This window comes from Apis laboriosa, unplaced genomic scaffold (genome assembly GCF_014066325.1).
Source record: "Apis laboriosa isolate Shangri-la unplaced genomic scaffold, ASM1406632v1 scaffold10_cov145, whole genome shotgun sequence".
NCBI classification, from domain to species: domain Eukaryota; kingdom Metazoa; phylum Arthropoda; class Insecta; order Hymenoptera; family Apidae; genus Apis; species Apis laboriosa.
This window is the reverse complement of record NW_025220804.1, coordinates 1002302-1020069: the sequence shown is the minus strand read 5'-3', so window position 1 is coordinate 1020069 and position 17768 is coordinate 1002302. Positions and strand designations below refer to the sequence as shown.

The window sequence follows — 17768 nt, the reverse complement described above, 5'->3', positions numbered from 1 at the left end:
CGTTTTAACGTCGCTTACGAATCCATTAATTTACATCGATAGCCTGTGTTTCTCGATATATATTGCCTCGATAACGGTTTCTATCCATTCGAGTATTTCAATATTCAGGAATTCATTCTTTTGAACATTTTTTTCAAGAAGAACATTTTCGTTCAAGAAGGATCTTTTATCTAGGTTATTGGAATTTTTTTCTCTATATTTCTGTCTATTAAATAAGAAAAGAAATTCGATTAGAAATTATACAATATTTATGTAAATTAATATAGAATTGTGACTATCGATAACAATATAAATACTTTGTTATAATAAATATGTTAATATTATCGATAATTCGATATATTGATATTATTATTGAGATATAAATAATGGATGAAATTTTTATTTTTTCTTTTTCAATTAATTATTAAACTCATAATCAAAAAAAAACTTTTTTATATGCCTTAATAATAATTTTAAATAAAAAAAAAATTTTTATTCGTTAAAGATATCTTAACAATATTATCGATATCAAAAACTATTAGTAAGATATCGATATTATATCAATAATCGATAGTCACAATCTAGATTGCGTAGAAAACATGAATAATATGAAAAAAAAAGTTTAATAATTTTGAATGATCAAAAAGTGGAAGTTTAATTGATCAAAATTTATTTTTCTGAACATATTTCTATAAAATAGATCTCATAACATGATTGTCGTATGCTCAGCTGATACAGTTTAATTACGTCGTGTGTACATTTATCAAGGTCTTTTCCAGATTCGATCTGTGTATTTGAATTTCACGTTTGAAGATTTTTAGATATTTTTTGTGTTTCTTGAATAGATATTAATTCGACTCAATTAAATATGTTCATCGCGATTTGTGATAATATAAAATGAATAATTGTCTGTTTCGAGGTTATGTCATTTATCGACAGAGAAAAATTTCAAACATTTTCGTATATTTAGACATTCATCATATCGATGAAGGCAAACAAAATATCATAGTTTAAATAATTTAGATGTTTTTAATTTAGAATTTTCTTCACTATTATTCAATTGATTTAGTTAGATTCAAATATATAAAAATATATCTATTTTCTAATAAAAATTTATAATTTTTATTTATTTAATTACTTAAATTTTTATTTATTTAATTACTCGTTTTGTATCTTTTTATTTCATAGATCATAAATGGATAAATTAAATAATAATTTTATATTAACGAAACTGCTACATGTTGCTATTTTCAGTATGTATATTTGCAATAGTTTAATTATACTTGTCAATTTATATTTTATTTAGTCTGAACAAATTTTTTGTTATTTATTTCAACCATTTCATTTTTTTGCGTTTTTTAAACCAATATTCCATTTTCATTATTATAGATTAAATATGTTATAAAATAACTATAAAAATTTTATCAAACATTTCAATTTTAATAACTTGATTCAAATGAAATAAAATTTTTTTAGCAAACATACAACATTTAGCAAATAAAAAAATAACGTAAAACATATAATTTTTTTAATTATTTTAATTTATTTTAAATTTGAATAATCTTTTTTTGTCTATAAAATTATTGCAAGAAATAAAAATTATTTTAATTCATTCGACTTATATACAAGATACAAGATAAATGATTTAAAACAATTCAAGTACAATGTCGAACTACTTAGGTACTATAGAGATATATAATGAATAATAGTTTCAGGTAGTTATTCGAATGTCATGTTACTATCAAGGTTATAATGTAACTTACTGCGTAACTTTCTTGTTTCGTGTAGTGGTACGTATTCATAATATTACGTCTATTAATACATAATCCGATTCGAATAGCTTAGTTTTAAAATTTTTAGTTTTAAAACTTTTGTTAAATATACAATAATATTAACAATATTATAAAAATTTAAATATTGTGTTAAATATTCTTTATGTATTTCTAATAAAACAAAAAATTTGAAATTAGTCAATTTTATTAATTATTAATTATTAATTTGATAATTTTAGTATTAAATGTTATATATAAATTTGTAAATGAACAATAGATATTTAGAAAAGTAATAATTGATATATGATATATTGTAATTGTGTATAATACAATTTGTCTCATAAATCAGATACTCGTTTGACGTAAACGTTAGGCATGAATGATTTAGGTATTTGATTAATAATAGTTGAAAATGAACATAGAATGTAATCAATATTAATTTTTAATTGTCGAATTGATGTAATTATAAATATATTAATCTTGAATTGAATGAAAAATTTTAAAGAATGACATTTTATAGGGAAAAATATTAAATATAAATCGTGATAAATTCATTATTTTAATTGAAATTGATATAAATTTATTCAAGGAATCGTTTCATATCTTCAATTTTTAAAAATTCTCTAAATATTCAAAGAATGACTCTGGATTTTTTTTGGCCTTGTACAAGTTTTTTCGTTAAACGATTTCTGTTTTTCGACATTCACCTATCCATGAATAATTAGATATTTTTTATGCAAGTTTGTAGTTTTATTCAATTATTTTCTTCTCAATAAATTTGTATAATTTTTTATGTAAAAAAATATTGCGATATTTTTAGGTAGTATAGATTATAGATAGTATATTTATAGGAAATTTTTTTACATGAGTTGAGATATCATAAATGATATTCATTAATTCCTTAATATAAATATCGATATTATTCATAACATTATTTTACATAAATTAAAATATTACAAATCACTATTTAAAGTATTACTATTCGGTTTATAAATTCATTTCAAGTATCTAGATATTTTTAAAATAGAAATGACGATGATGCAAGAGAATAAAGTTTTTACATCTATCACGATTAAAGATTCAGAATATTAGCATGCAATGTTTCTAAGAAAAAAAAAAAAAAAAAAAAAAAGAAAAGGCATATAAACGTTTAAATTAATAAGGAAATCCGTGTGTTAAGTGAACAGAATATTAAATAATTAAAGAAGGAGACGTACAAATGAACCTAGGTTGTTAAGTGAACTTTGCTTTTTCCTGAGAAATGTCTCGGATTGTCGTGAAAATTGGTTACAGTCCTCTTTGACAATGTAAGCTCTGTTTTCCTCGGCCCTCCTGTTCCCTCTTTGTCCTGGAACCGCCCACGTCAAAAAGATGAACGGCAAAAGACACAATGAACGCCTTTCATTCGCGCGATTTATCACAAAGTTGAATATCGTCGGTGCTTGGCGGAGAATAATACTTTTCCTCCATCTTTTGTGATTCATATTAAAAGGAAGATGAAGAAAAAAAAAAGCAGGGAAAGTGTATAATCGATAACAGTTTTCGCGATATGTAACATATATACAACTGCCGCTGAAAAGGATATTTATTTTATAAAAATTTTTTTAAATCTTAGAATTACCAAAATGACGAATCTCAGATTTTTTTATTTTATAATTATTGAAAATATAATATGGATAATTTTGATTATATTAATATTGTTGAAAAAATTCCATCCTTTTTTTTTTGTTCGTAGTCGTATCGAAAAATAAATTCCTCATTCGAAGATTTTTCAAAATTAATCATATTCATTACATTGATCTTAATTGGCATTTTTAATTTCATTAATTGGACTTGATCCATTTTTTGTTTTTTTACGATTATAATTTATACTGTGTAATTACGAATTGTAAAAGATTAATGAATCAACATATTTTTCTTCGTATTTTTTTAAATGTCTTCGTAATCTAAAATATTTAAAATATTCAAAATATATCTTTGTATATTGATTTTATTTATTAATAGATTAGTAGCACTATGAGAATTTTAATATGGTAAAAATTTAATAATTTATAATCTTCTTATGAAACAATTTTTGGGATTTAAAATGATAAAATGAATAATCCTGTTTATTCTTTTTTTTATGCAATGTTTCCTATTTAAAAACAACGTATACATGGATTGTTTAATGAAAGGATTATTAAATATTTTAATTACGAATCTTTATTAGATTTCATTCATCAGTTTAATGAAACTAATATAGCAATTTTCTTGATACAAAGCTCAATGTTAATTGGCAATTAAAATTTCGTATAAATAGTATCTAAATTAAAAATTTATTTTTTAAGAAAAAATATAAAATATCTTAAATTGGAATTATTAGAAATATTGGAATTAGAAGAAAGTCAGTTCAATTCATTTCAAAAGTAAGAAATACAATTTGGCACAAAAATTCTAAAAATTCTAAATCAACATTCCATAAAAAATAACGCGTAAACAAAAATTTTAATTCATATTTATGATAAAAAAATAAAATTAGAAAGTATGCTATAGTCATTAAATTTTAAAGAAAAACATTTTTCTCATTAACATTCATGCTGAAATTTTTTAACAATCATATTACCCGCCATTTCTATTCCTTCCATCCTCTGTGTGCATTTTCATTACGCTTTCCGAAAGAAGGAAAAGCATTTTAATATTTTTACGCCTCCTTTGTGTATTCACTTTTACGAGGGAAATACGACGTGTGTCCGTTAAAGGGGGATTAGTAAATACCCAAAGAGTGAAGTTGCGAGAGATTACATAGAGCGGGTGGTTTAGCAAATACGCAAACCTATTCTACCTATTCTACCGTGCTGCAATATCGGCTCGACATTTATGGCCCGTTGAATTAGAAATGCAACATTTGTTCGCGGTGTGTCGGTTACTTTATACCATCGAAACATACTGTTGTGATTTGCTGCTTTGGTTAGGGAATAATTTAAATTTTGATAAATTTAGAAGAAAATAGTAATAGAAATAGAAATTTCATATTTTTTTTAATTTAAATATTAATTGCTTAGAAATTATATAATTACATTTTACAATTGCGTGTTACTGTGGCTAAAGAATTTTAAATAAATTTAATAAAGAATAATTTATTTAGAAATTTTTCAAGAATTTATATATTCCTTATTTTTGAAATTCTAAATTTGCATTAATTAAAATAAAGTGAAATTTTAAAATTGGAATTAAATATAAATATCATGAGCTAGTTAAAAAAATTTTAGAAGGAATAAAATTTTTTGCTTATTAAAACCAGTTTTAACAAGTTTTTTAAAATACTCAATCAGAAACACTACCTCTACTATTATCTACGCTAATAATCATTAACACTTATCACCGGAAGTCGAACAACAGAATGGATATTTATACATCATCGTTAACCGCGATCGACATTGGCATTTTGTTTCAAGGTCACGGAAAATATATGTACCTACATTGTGATGTAATGCGGTGTGCAACGCGCATAAACGTAAAACCGCCTCGAGGTCTTCGTGTGCAATTAGCGCGATGCATCATGCACGGTTGCGCAACAACCGCGAAAGGTGAATCGCGTTGTACGTTGACAGTTAGTTACATTAAGACGTTACGGTTGTTGCCACTGGCAATGTCAAGGAAACATATTATATTTACTGAGTAATGTTGAAATATTAAGGGGGAATAGGAAAAATCAAGTAATATAGTTTTTAGGACTTGTGGGTAGATACATAACCTCGTATGATAATCATTATTATTAGTTGGTGTGTGATTTCATGCAGAATTTTATTGTTGCTAGGGATTTTTTTTTTAAGTAGTAGTTAATTTCAATAAACTACTATTTATTAAAAATCGTCCAATTGTGTACGAAGTGACTTTTATTCTTAACCTCAATTATCATGGATTCCATTCAATCCTTAACGAAGAGAATATTTAATTAGGATTAAATCATTAGAGAGTAAATGAAAATTACTTTATAAAATAATTATTTTTGGTTTAATTATGTCTTAAATTTATATAAGAATATTTTAATTTATAAAATATTTTCTTTCGTGTATTTTTGGATTAGAATCTCTAAATTATATCAAAGATTTTCAATGATTCGATATTTATTATTTTTTTCCATTAGATTTTCTACTAGACAAGCTTTCCTTTTAGATCGAATTTAATAGAATTGCATTGAAATCGGATTATTTATCAATTTCATCGTTTATTGTGTTGATTTTAAAAGATATATTAATTGAATCATCTAATTTCGATTTACTTACGTGTACGAGAATTACATAAAAATCATTAGTAATTGAAATTATTAATTCTAAATAGTCCTAATTATATTTGCACTATTGTAATTTATTTTTTCAATCGTTGTCGGATAATCGTTTCTATTTATATCGAGTGCACATCATTGTTATACCAAGCGATTAGGGAAATATATAGCTGGAAAAGACGAACACGTGTTCATATCGAAAAAACGATCAATGAATCACAACGCTTGACATAATCGATCATTTCTCGATTATTTATGAACTATAAATACACTCTACTATTTTCGTTTCAAAATACAGTATTGTATATTACATTTTTTGAATTGTAAGAATCCTACAGAAGAATTATAAGAATACATAGGATTATAAGAACTCTTAGAAGGTTAAAAATACATTTACACAAGTATTTCATAATAAAAAAAATATTTTATATTTATTGTTTTAATAGATAAAAATAAACTATTTATTATAAATCATCCAATTGTGTACGAAGTGGCTTTTATTCTTAACCTCAATTATCATGGATTCCATTCAATCCTTAACGAAGGGAATACTTAATTAGGATTAAATCATTAGAGGTAAAGTACAATTTCAATTACAAAGCAGGAGAGCATTAATAGCGATAAACTGTATGTTATACGTTGAAAGAGAACCGTTCTTGTGGAGAATTGATCAATTGAACGATGCGTTAGAAGACAACAATGAAACCATTGTTATTTATGAGGCTATTGTATCCATCTTGTTCCATCGTGCTTTGTGCTGTTTAAATCGACTGTACAATTGATAGTTTCTTACTGGCCGATAACGATGAAAAGTGAAAGATCAAACTAGTGTAACGAGTATATTATCAAACTCTTCTCTGTGTAGGCTTATCAATTTTTGATGACATGAATACTTCAATTTGCAAATACTTTGTTCCATTTTTTTAATATTTAACTATGGCTCGATATTTTTAATTTGCAAATTATAAACGTGCAGTTTCCAACTAATTTTCGTTCATATAACGAAACCTAACCTCCAATTCTTTTCATATTTAAAAAATATCTTTCAATCGTTAATTCGATTCGAAAATTTTTTTATTTTGAATTAAATTACTCCTATATTCGTTATTATCAAAATAATTTTCAAGAAAAAAAAAAGAAAAATAAGATTCGTTAGATATATAAATTCACTGTTGGATGAATTAAAGAGGATAGTTACAACGATAAACGATACTTCGCGTTTATAGGCGCAAATGGATTAAAGATCACATCCTGTTTCTCTATTGAACGATGCTCTTGTGTTTGACAGGTCTGTTCCATTAGGAGATGAACTGACCGTTTCCTCGAGTAAGGAAACTCGAAGATGTTTTTAACGAATTACATAACATGCACATGTGTAAAAACATCAAATATTGCCATTGTCATTGATAAATTGAAAGAAACGGATAGTGATCCGTATCTTCCTGAAATATATTTGTTAATCGTAATTTTCGTTTTGATATTTATTAAAAAAAAAAAAGCGTTTCTTGGAAACATGTTTAAAACACGAAGCATTTATTCACGAACTTAATTATACTTACCAGGAGAAATAACGCTTGGGCAAAATAACTTTTAGAGAGATAACGGTGTAATTAAGATTCTTTTTTTTCTTTTTCGCGAATAAAGTAATAAGAAGTTAGAGGAAAAATTAAAAATAAAAAAAGAATATTTTTATATATTCGGATAAAGGAACTTTATGTTACTAATGTTAAAAGTTTTTATTTAAGATTTAGAGTTTAAATTCCCCCCTTCCCCCCTCCTTTCCTTTTTTTACTTATTTCTATCTTTTCATTTTTCCTCTCTATTCGAGCAATTTTCTTTTAAGCAAATCGTCGTCTTTCTAAGATTCGCCTATTATTCCATCCTCGACGATATTATATATTATATATCGCGTGTCGTAAGTTCTTTCGCTCGCACGATAATGATGATCGCTCATGATCGCGCAATTATTGTTCACGTAATGCCAGGGGAAATGAGATTTCGGGGAAATTCTCGGGCAAGAATCTACTTTGATCCACTTAGAGATAGCTGATATTCAATTTCGACCGCTAAAAGCAATTACGCGTCGCGTGTGACGGTAGTGAAAAGTAAAAATTAAAAAGTAATATCAAAAATTAATGGGAAGAGAAATTATAGAAATTATTTAAATTTATACCTATAAGGAATAATTTTTAAAAAAATTTTAATACTCGAAACGAATTTTAACATCTTATAAATATTCGAGATATTTGAGATAGAGTCGTGCAGAGATACGTATTTCTGAAGGAATGTAAAATTTAGGACATTAGATGTCGACATGTGAATCATTCGAAATACAGAAATAGAAAATCAATGATCGAATGTGTTGGAACGTTTTACATACGTTTCCTATTCGCCTTAATTTTGTTTAGATGATACCGGAAATAAAGTACATACTACGCGTCACGGTATCGCGATAGAATGAGTGTGTCCACGATTCTACGTTTCTATTAATAGCGAAAAATTGGTGGAATAAACATTTCTCATCCTATACACTTATAAAACTATTCTTTAACTATAATCTCCATCTTTCGAGTCAAAATTTATATTTTTTCGATTCATTTTTTTCTATTTTTAGCATTTTTAAAAATAATGCAAAAACGAGAAATGTAATAAGTTTTTTTAAACAAAATTTATAATTAAATTTTTCTTGGTTTTTTTCGAGAATTTTTGAAAATAATATATAGATAAGAGATTTTTTTTCCGGTTTTTTAAACGTTTGGAAACGTTTAAAATTTTACAACAGAAATATCACTAGACGTTATAACTGTCATTGTCAGCGTTATAGTTTTTTTATTTCGATGGTTACGAGTATATGTTGCATTTATGTTCGGCGATGACGGCATTGTAATTCAACTGAAATAGACACGAGAGTACAAGTCGGTCAGAACACCTATAGATCATTATAGTTCTTCCTGGAATATTTATTATCGCGCATAAATACGTTATTTATGTAACGATTTCTGTATTTTATGCGGGAAAAAAATTAAAATATAATCATATTTTCCCATTTTATTATCTGCATATATTTCATATCAAACAAATCTTTCTATTATTTCATTTAAGTATAAACAGGATTATTAACGATAATATTTTGAACAGAAATATAATTAAGCATCGAGATAAATATCGATATTCGATATTTGATTTTTAATTTTAAAAATTAATTTGACACGATTCTATATTCAAAAATATAGATTATCATTTTTATTATGCAGCTCGCGTTGACACTGTTACAGTTATGAAGTATGGTCTACATGTCATAATCAGTTTGTTGACCCTACGGAAGTAGGCGGGTATTTTCGCGATTGCATTTTAAAACGTGACCGGCATTGAGTGATATATTTCTAATGGATTTCCTTTCTACCGTTAGAGATAAAAATGGCACAATACATATGATACGAAAAAGTAACACAAGTCAAAAAATCACGTTGTCTTTGATGATGAGATATGTCAGATTCTAGTTTCAAATAGTTTCTTCATTTTTGTCACTAGATGACGTTAATGTTTCCTTTTATTTTATCGAATAATATATATATATAAAACTTTTCATCCTATTTTCTTCTTAAGTAATTTGAATTTAAAATTTAATAATAAAGATTTAATAATATATGTCAAAAATTGATATCAAGTTGTTTTATATATATATAAAGTTATCGATATATAAAGTTTCGTAAAATATATCGATTGTATATATTGATCCCAAAAATAGTATTTGCATTTAGTTTTTTAATGATTTTTTAAAAAATTTGAATAAATAATTGTAAAATTCAATGATAAATCGATATCGTATTGTTTTTTTCGTATCAATATATAATTTTTCGTAAGATATATCGAACACATATACAATTGTTCTTAAAAATAATACAATACGCGCAATTAATTTTTAACATCTAATTTTTTATCACGTTTTCTATTTTATTTTTAAACAATTTGCCTATCATCCTAAAATTTAATAAATATATACAAATTTCGAACGAAATTAAAATATATCGAACGTTTCAACATATATATATATAGAATCATATAAATAAATAATTCACTTAAATTTCAACTTTTATAACCAAAAAAAAAAAGGAAAAAAATATTTTGGATTTCTATTAGAAAATATCAGAAAAGGAAAAATCAATTTTCCATCCATGGAATTCGACTTAAAACCCATTCAAATTCCACGATCGTTAAAAATAGATGCTCACAGGATACGTGTATTCTGTGAGCGGAGTGTTCGAGTTCGAAACATCTCGCAGGAATTCGAAACACGCGATTGCCGGCCTCCGTGTGCCAAAGGTCTGCCGCAAATCCGAAATAGAAGTGAAATTTCATTGAATGCGTATAGCGATGTTCATGTGAAATTAATCTTTCTAATGATTTAAGTCGGGAGAAGCCTTTGCAATGAAAAGTTGGTGCGCTGTCAGCTAAATTCACTTAACTCAGGTGGAGCTACTCGTTGCGATCATAGGAGGAGGTTAGGAAATTGTCTTAATTTATTGTTGAAAGATTTTCGATAGGCGAATTAAAAGTTGTATCTAATTAGAAGAGGTGTCAATTTTATTTTATTTAAATGGAAATTGTTGTTTTTGTGGAGAGTGGAAATAGAAATTTTCAGATTTAAATGAAATTATAGCGATTACAGAAAATATTTGCATATCATTGTATCGTTTATAGAAATTAGTAATACAACTACACTAAATGATAAAAAAATGAAAAATAGAATCTGATAAAAGGATATTTTATTCAGAGAATAAAAATATGTGTAAATATTTTTTGTAACCATTTTATTCTGCCAAGAAAGATCAATATTTTTTTAACCTATAAATTTAACGATATTTCTTAATTGACAAATCCTATGAAAATAATTGATAAAATAAAATATGAAATTAAATTATTTTTGATTGACAACAGATCAATAACTTTTCGTTTCGTTTTATTCCCATTCGTATTCACCAATATTTATATCTCGTTCGAGCGAAAAAAACATTAAATTAATCTTTCGAATTTTCTAATTAAATATCAATTCAATCTCTACAATTAATACATCTTTTTTATCTTTGGATACAAAAAAAAATTCGCCTTCTAATTTTACCAAATCGTCCCGACACATCTTCCCCGCGATTACCGCATACATTGGCGTAGTCTGGATTTAGAGCTGCTTCAGTCACGCCTATCCTTATGCAGCCCGACATGCAGGCCTGCAGCCCTGCTGCGCGAGTCTGCAGGCGGCCCGCGATCGATTACTTTTACCTCTGGACACGACCAAAGAAGCGTTCCATCGCGTTTTCCAAGATCCCGCGGAGAATATTGATAGGGGAAACTTCTCTTGTGTCTTCTATTGTCTCCATCGGAATCAACTCTCGAAAATTTTCGAGGTCTTTTTTTCAAAGGCAAATCGAACATTGGTATACACGATACACGCGAATGAAAATGAAATTTATTCCGGTGATTGGACGAACGGTTTTCTATCGTTTTATTGCTTTTCGTGAACATTTTATATTGGAATTAATAGCAGATTTAGAGAGGTCTCGAGGTTTGTGCAAGTTTTTGGGGATAAAGATCTCCAGAGTTTTGATGTTTAGAGTTTCAAGCTTTTCAACTTCCCAATTCAATTTTTGGAAAGTAATTTGAGAAAGGCAAGTAGTTTTGCAACGGGGAAGAAATTTCCTAAAAAAATTTTCAGAAGAAATTGAAGAAAGAAAAAAATACGAGATCTTTTCACAAGAGGATAGAATTATATTTGTCCTTTAAATAAAAGGATATAATTTTACAATTTGTGTAACAATTCCATTATTATCTCTTCACTCTTCACGATTTTTCGAATTTTTCTTCCTCTGAGAGAATAACGTTTCATTCATAAACGTGATTGCACTACGATCGAATCGTATTGTATAATAATAGACGGGATAAACGATCTTTGAACAAAACTTCATTCAACTTTGGAAAAAAATATAGCTACGCTGATGGTACTTTATGAAAAGCCACGAATCGATGCAGTACACGTACACTGCATCGAACCAAAGAGAGGTTAAAGTCGAAGACTTCTCGAAGAATTACTAAATTACTTCTTTTGAAAAGAAGAATCCTTTTTTTTTTCTTTTTTATCTCTTCACGTTTATTCGAGATAGAGAAATAGGATACATTTAAAACGTCTGATAAGTAATATATTTTCAACAATATATGTACAATATACGTAACGTTTTCATGTTTGAAAAAAAAAAAAAAAAGAAGAAATATAAAGAACGTTAAAAGTCGTTAATTCCGCCGTGAGATGGCCGTGGCCAGCATTACGAGGCAGAATGATTTACGTCATACAGGAGGGTGGTCCCCTTAAAGAGAAACACTCTTGCATCTCTACCATTGTGGTGGACACGAGAAACGTATCAAACAAGAGTCGCATTATGCAGTTTGAGAGGTTGCAACGCAAGAAACGTATGTATGTTTCATATCGTTCCCCTTGCAACTAGTATAAATAACGTGAAATAATACGAGGTTGAGGAGAATTTTAGATTTCTCTGTGTCTCGCATCTAAACATACTATTTCTTCTACCATTATAAAAGTATCGATCAAAATTTTGTCGATCGAAATATTTTTTCCTCTCCCATTGTTTGTGAGAGAAATGAGATAATTCGAATATTTGAAAATATTTGAAAAGAAAAGTAGAAATTGATGATAAATAATTAGAGAAAATATGTGTGTGATAGACGAATAAACGTGTAAAAATATTGATACTTAATGTGGTCGTGTCGCGTCTCCAATAGTTATAGCCTCAAGAAAAATGATAATCACGTAATTGCGAAATATTTTTTTATTATTTCTTTCATTTCATGACGCATTTATTTTATTCAAAAAAATATTTAAAAAATTAGCTTTTGCATTCTATCACAGCATGAGGTAGAAAAAAATCACAGGTTCATCAATTTGAAAAGAAAAACTTATAATGCACGTTATGTAATTAATTTATCGTTGCAAAACTTTCTAACGTTATCTAAATTTGTCTCTAAATTTGCTTCTAAATTCACCTCTGAATTCGCCTCTAAATTTATCACTATTTGCAAAGCGGAGTAAAATCGATAAAAAAGAAAAAAAGTAGAAAAGAAAAGACTTATAGTTTCCGTTCGAACGAGCGAGAAGGATCGCGATATCACGATGTACACGTGTTTTGCGCCAACGTAGAGGCGAACTACCTCTCTTTAATGCTTCCACCAGTGGTGTAAACTTTTATCTACGAAAAGTTCGCGTTTGGGAAAATCGGTATTAAAATAGTACTCGTAAGCGCGGTTGCCATTTTTTTTTTTTTTTTGAAAAAGCTTCGCGAAATTTCCATTAATTGAAGTCTGACTTTTCTGAATATTCTTATTCTCTCTCTCTCTCTCTCTCTCTCTCTCTCTCTCTCTCTCTCTCTCTCTCTCTCTCTCTCTCTCTCTCTCTGACTTTTCAAACGTGTAATTAATTAATAAATGCAACTTGATTGATTTCGAATTGTTCGATACTTTTCAAATTTAATGGAACTTTTGAAATATTTAATTGCATAAGTGAAAATTATTTTTATAGTATAATTTTCTAATATAATTACAAAAGGTGAAATTTAGAAATCGATTATTGAATTAGTTAAAAAGAAAGAGTATCGTTTGATCTAATTCCAATATGTTTCCGCTTGGTGAGCGGTTATTTTCCCGCGAGGTTTGTATGGAATGGTGTATCCACGAGTTAAATAAACCGTCTTGTTAATCTATTTGCCGGTGAAGGCGCAATGCGTCTTTCACGCGTGCCTTTTGCGAAAGTATAAACTGCATCGGTTATTACAACGTATAAGCTTAATAGAGGCGCACGTGCTTCGATATCCAACGTGATTAAGTTCCCTTCAAAGCATATTAGATACGATGTACCGAGCTGTGCAATTAACTTTCTTCGATCGTATATATATATATATGTGTGTGTGTGTGTGTGTGTGTATGTATCTGCTCGATGAATGTTCTTAAAGGAATAGACGTTTAGAAATTATTTCATTATTAGAGTAAATTATGATATATTATGAGAAAATTTTTAGGGAAATTATGAATTCGAATCGTGAAATTAGAACTCTGTAAAATTCTTAGAGGATATCTATCTCTCCGCAGAATAATTGACATTTTCTGACTTTGATTTTTGATTATGTATTACTGTATTTTGAGCGATCGACAAGTGCAGATTTTAATTACGAAGAATAATTTATTTTTATAAAAAGCGTAGAATATTAGGGGAAAATTCTAGGGGATTTTTTATCGACCGTAGGTATATAGAAATTTTTCTACGAAAATACTAAGTATCGAAGATATTGTTAACTTCGGTTCAGGAGTAGGATTTGTGGAAAGTGACGTATTAAATCCCCAAATAGGAGCGAAAAAGAGGGAAATATTCGGAGAAAAGAGATAACGCGAATCAGTTTTCTTCGGAGATAGAATAAAATTTATTCGTACGCGTGGAAAAGCAAATCTCACGAACTTTCTCGTGGTAAAGATCCCGAGCAAATCTTCACAATTTGAATCTCGTTTAAACCGCGATTTCGAAATATCTCTCTTCTCGAGTGTATACCACTATACTCCACAATCATGTACGCGTTTACAGCGTACTATTGCAGAAAGTATTTGCACCGTATCCTTCCAATCTTTTCCACTCCTCGAACGAAATTGTTCAAGCGATAGAAAAAACTTTGTTTATCAATTAATTTGTTGAAAAAACTTCAACTGCTCGATAGAAATTTATCAGCACTATTCACTTCATCGAACGTAAGATCGAAAAATGCGCATCCTTTTCTTTTTCGCCTCGAATGCCTTTATATATATATATACTCGGGGATTAAGTGATGGCGTGTTGGTTCTTTATTGGCAATGAATAGAGAAGCATCGCGCTCGTAGGGACACGCGTTTCCAAGAACAATCGGCCGGTCGTGGAGGGCGCGTATGCTTTCAATTCGAACTGGCAAGGGGCTCGACCTCCTCCCCCTCTATTTTCCTCGAGCGCGGCCGTTCCTCGATGCGTCGATGCGAGTATCGGGGGGTTGCGTGTGCATTCCGGAGTGCAAGGAGGGGCCCTGTTTAGTCGATTGGTCATTCGGTGAGTCATGTGTGCGCGCCCTCGCCTTCCCTCTCGCTCGCCCCCTTTCGCTTACGCCCGCATAACGTAGAAAACACGACTATGCCTCGTATCCTCTCGATACTTAACGTCGTAGACCAGGGATCAGGGACGGTCCTACATTTTCGTGGCACCCTGTTGTTCCAAAAGGGAAGGAGATAGAAAACTTTGTGATAAGATTATGGAGGGATTTTTGCTCTTGGAATTTTTTGGAATTTTCAATGTGAATGAATGAAAGAAAAATAAAAAAAGTAGAAAATTTTTTATATTCGTTGTTGTTGAAAAATTTAAGAATTGTTGTTATTCTTCAAAAGGAGGGGAGATGGAAAAGTTTGTGATAAGATTATGGTGGGATTTTTCTTGGAATTCTTTGAAATTTTAAAATGTGAATGGGTGAAAGTAGAAAATAGGATTTTTGGAGATGATGTTGAGAATTATTACGAATTTTTATTACTCTACTGTTTATTACTCTGCTGTTATTGGAAAATTAAATTAATCCTTAGTCTCGTTCAAATTTAGGAAAGTTTCTCCTTTGTTCCTTGCATTTTTATGCGTCTCTTCATTTTGAATTTCTTACACGCTTAATGAAAATGTGTTTCTGACAAGTGTCATGCGTACAAAACGTGACCCATACAACGGGAAGCATGTTAAATATTCAAGTAAGACGAACAGATTCTTTTTTGTCGGAATGTAAAAGCTTTAAAACTCGAAATATTCGTTCAACAAATATTTTGTTGTAACATCGTTGATAAAGACTGCTCTTTTATTGTAGATATACAAAGCGATAAAATGATAGTCGAATTATGCCTGCGTTCAAAATAACAATTTACATATCGATTTCGATAAAACCTGTTGCTCTATTCTTCTTTGTTATCCTCTGTTTTTCAGATCGTTCATTTAATATATAAATTTGTTATTGCATATGATTTCGTTCGAAATTGCGAATAAGGAAGAAAACAATTTTCTTAATAATATTTTTTTTCTGAAGCGAATGGAAAATTTAATTTTCATTTTTTTTTTATGGAAATTTAAATTACAACGGGTATCAAAGTATTAAGTTTATAATAAAATCGAATTATTTTCGAGGGGATATTAAAATGAGAGGCATAAAAATTCGATTTCTCGTTATTATTTCGTATCGATTTGTATTTCGTTTAATCAAATATGAAGAAAGGATTAAAACGTAACGAATCGTTGCATTTACACGCGAGAGAGAAATTATTTGCATTATTTACCGTGTGCGCATAAAATTCCCACCTTCGATTTATCGGAGTTAATACGATAATATAAATAGCAAAAAAATAAACGCAATTGTAAATTAAAATACAAAGATTACTCTCCCTCCCTCCCAATTAATCACCGCCATAATTTCTCCTAAAATTCTCGTTACACTCGAAACGTTTTCAATTACACTAAAAATCAATTCCCTCCAATAATCAATACCTCTTTTCCAAAACCTATCGCTGAAAAAAACATTCAAAGCTCAATTATCGAACGAACGTATCCCTAGTTATCCCCAGATAATCACTAGGGTTCCCCGTTATAGGATTTTTCTAAAACTTCCGAACTGATTAAATCTTTAATCATCTAAATCTGATCGATCGATTCAAGGATAAAAAAAAAAAAAAAAATGGAACGTCACGAATATATCTAATATCGTAGTACAACGCAACTTAATACGGGCCTGAGGGTCCCGTACGCGCGGAACGAGTTGTCGAGGTTCCCCCCTTAGTTGGGCCAGTGGCGGCGATCACCGCCTCTCCAACCGCCAGACGTATCCTTCGCGCTTCGAGTAGCGATAGCAACGCCTTGGAACGCGCACGTGTTCGCTCACCACTCACGCTCGCGTGAATTCGAGCTTACGTTTTCACAACGGTATCCTGAAAACGGTGTCCACGCGCGTAAATCGCCGTTTCGAAACGCGAATAAACGAATCCTTCCCGCGATAGAATTATTTATCGTACTCGTATTTTTTTTATCTCTCCGATGATTTTGTTCGACAACTCGACAACTCGAAGAGAATAGGGGGGAAACGTTAAAGCGTTTTAACTTCAGCGGAGAGCGCGAAAGGTTTCGATTCGATTCTCGCGAGTTTATACGAATATATACGAAATTCTTCGTGTATTGATTTTTTCGCGTTTCTTTTTTATTTTGTTGTCGAGTGAAAGAGTGTGGTAAAAAAAGGAATGGTGCGTTGATGCGATGGTACGGAAGATAGGAGGACGAGGGTGAAGAGGAGAAGAAAGTTTTTTTCGAGAGAGAAAGAGAGAGATAAAAAGAAATTCTTGAACGATGGTTCATATGAGCTACGCGCAGTGGGCTTGCCTGCCCAGCACTTATCGTAACAAGGTTCGTAATATCCGTTTAAATACATCATAAGCTTTTTTTCGGTTATGCCGTGTACGTATTTCGTGATACATTATTCTGTTGAATAATGAAATAACTTGAAGTTATTCTTACACTTTATAGTTTTCTTATACTCTTCTTTATAGTTTTTTGAGTTATGCATCCTCCTCGTATTGAAAATTTAAAGTTTAAAATACAATTTTCTCTCTTATTGATGTATATACAGAAAGAATAGGCCATTTGCGAATCAATGGAACGGCTCGAA

The 17768-nt window shown here is 29.4% G+C and overlaps 1 protein-coding gene across 1 annotated transcript in view; it reads left to right on the top strand.

Moving 5' to 3' along the window:
• LOC122710940 overlaps positions 1-17768 on the top strand; it is a 111802-nt gene that overhangs the window by 1528 nt on the left and 92506 nt on the right. The window lies entirely within an intron of this gene.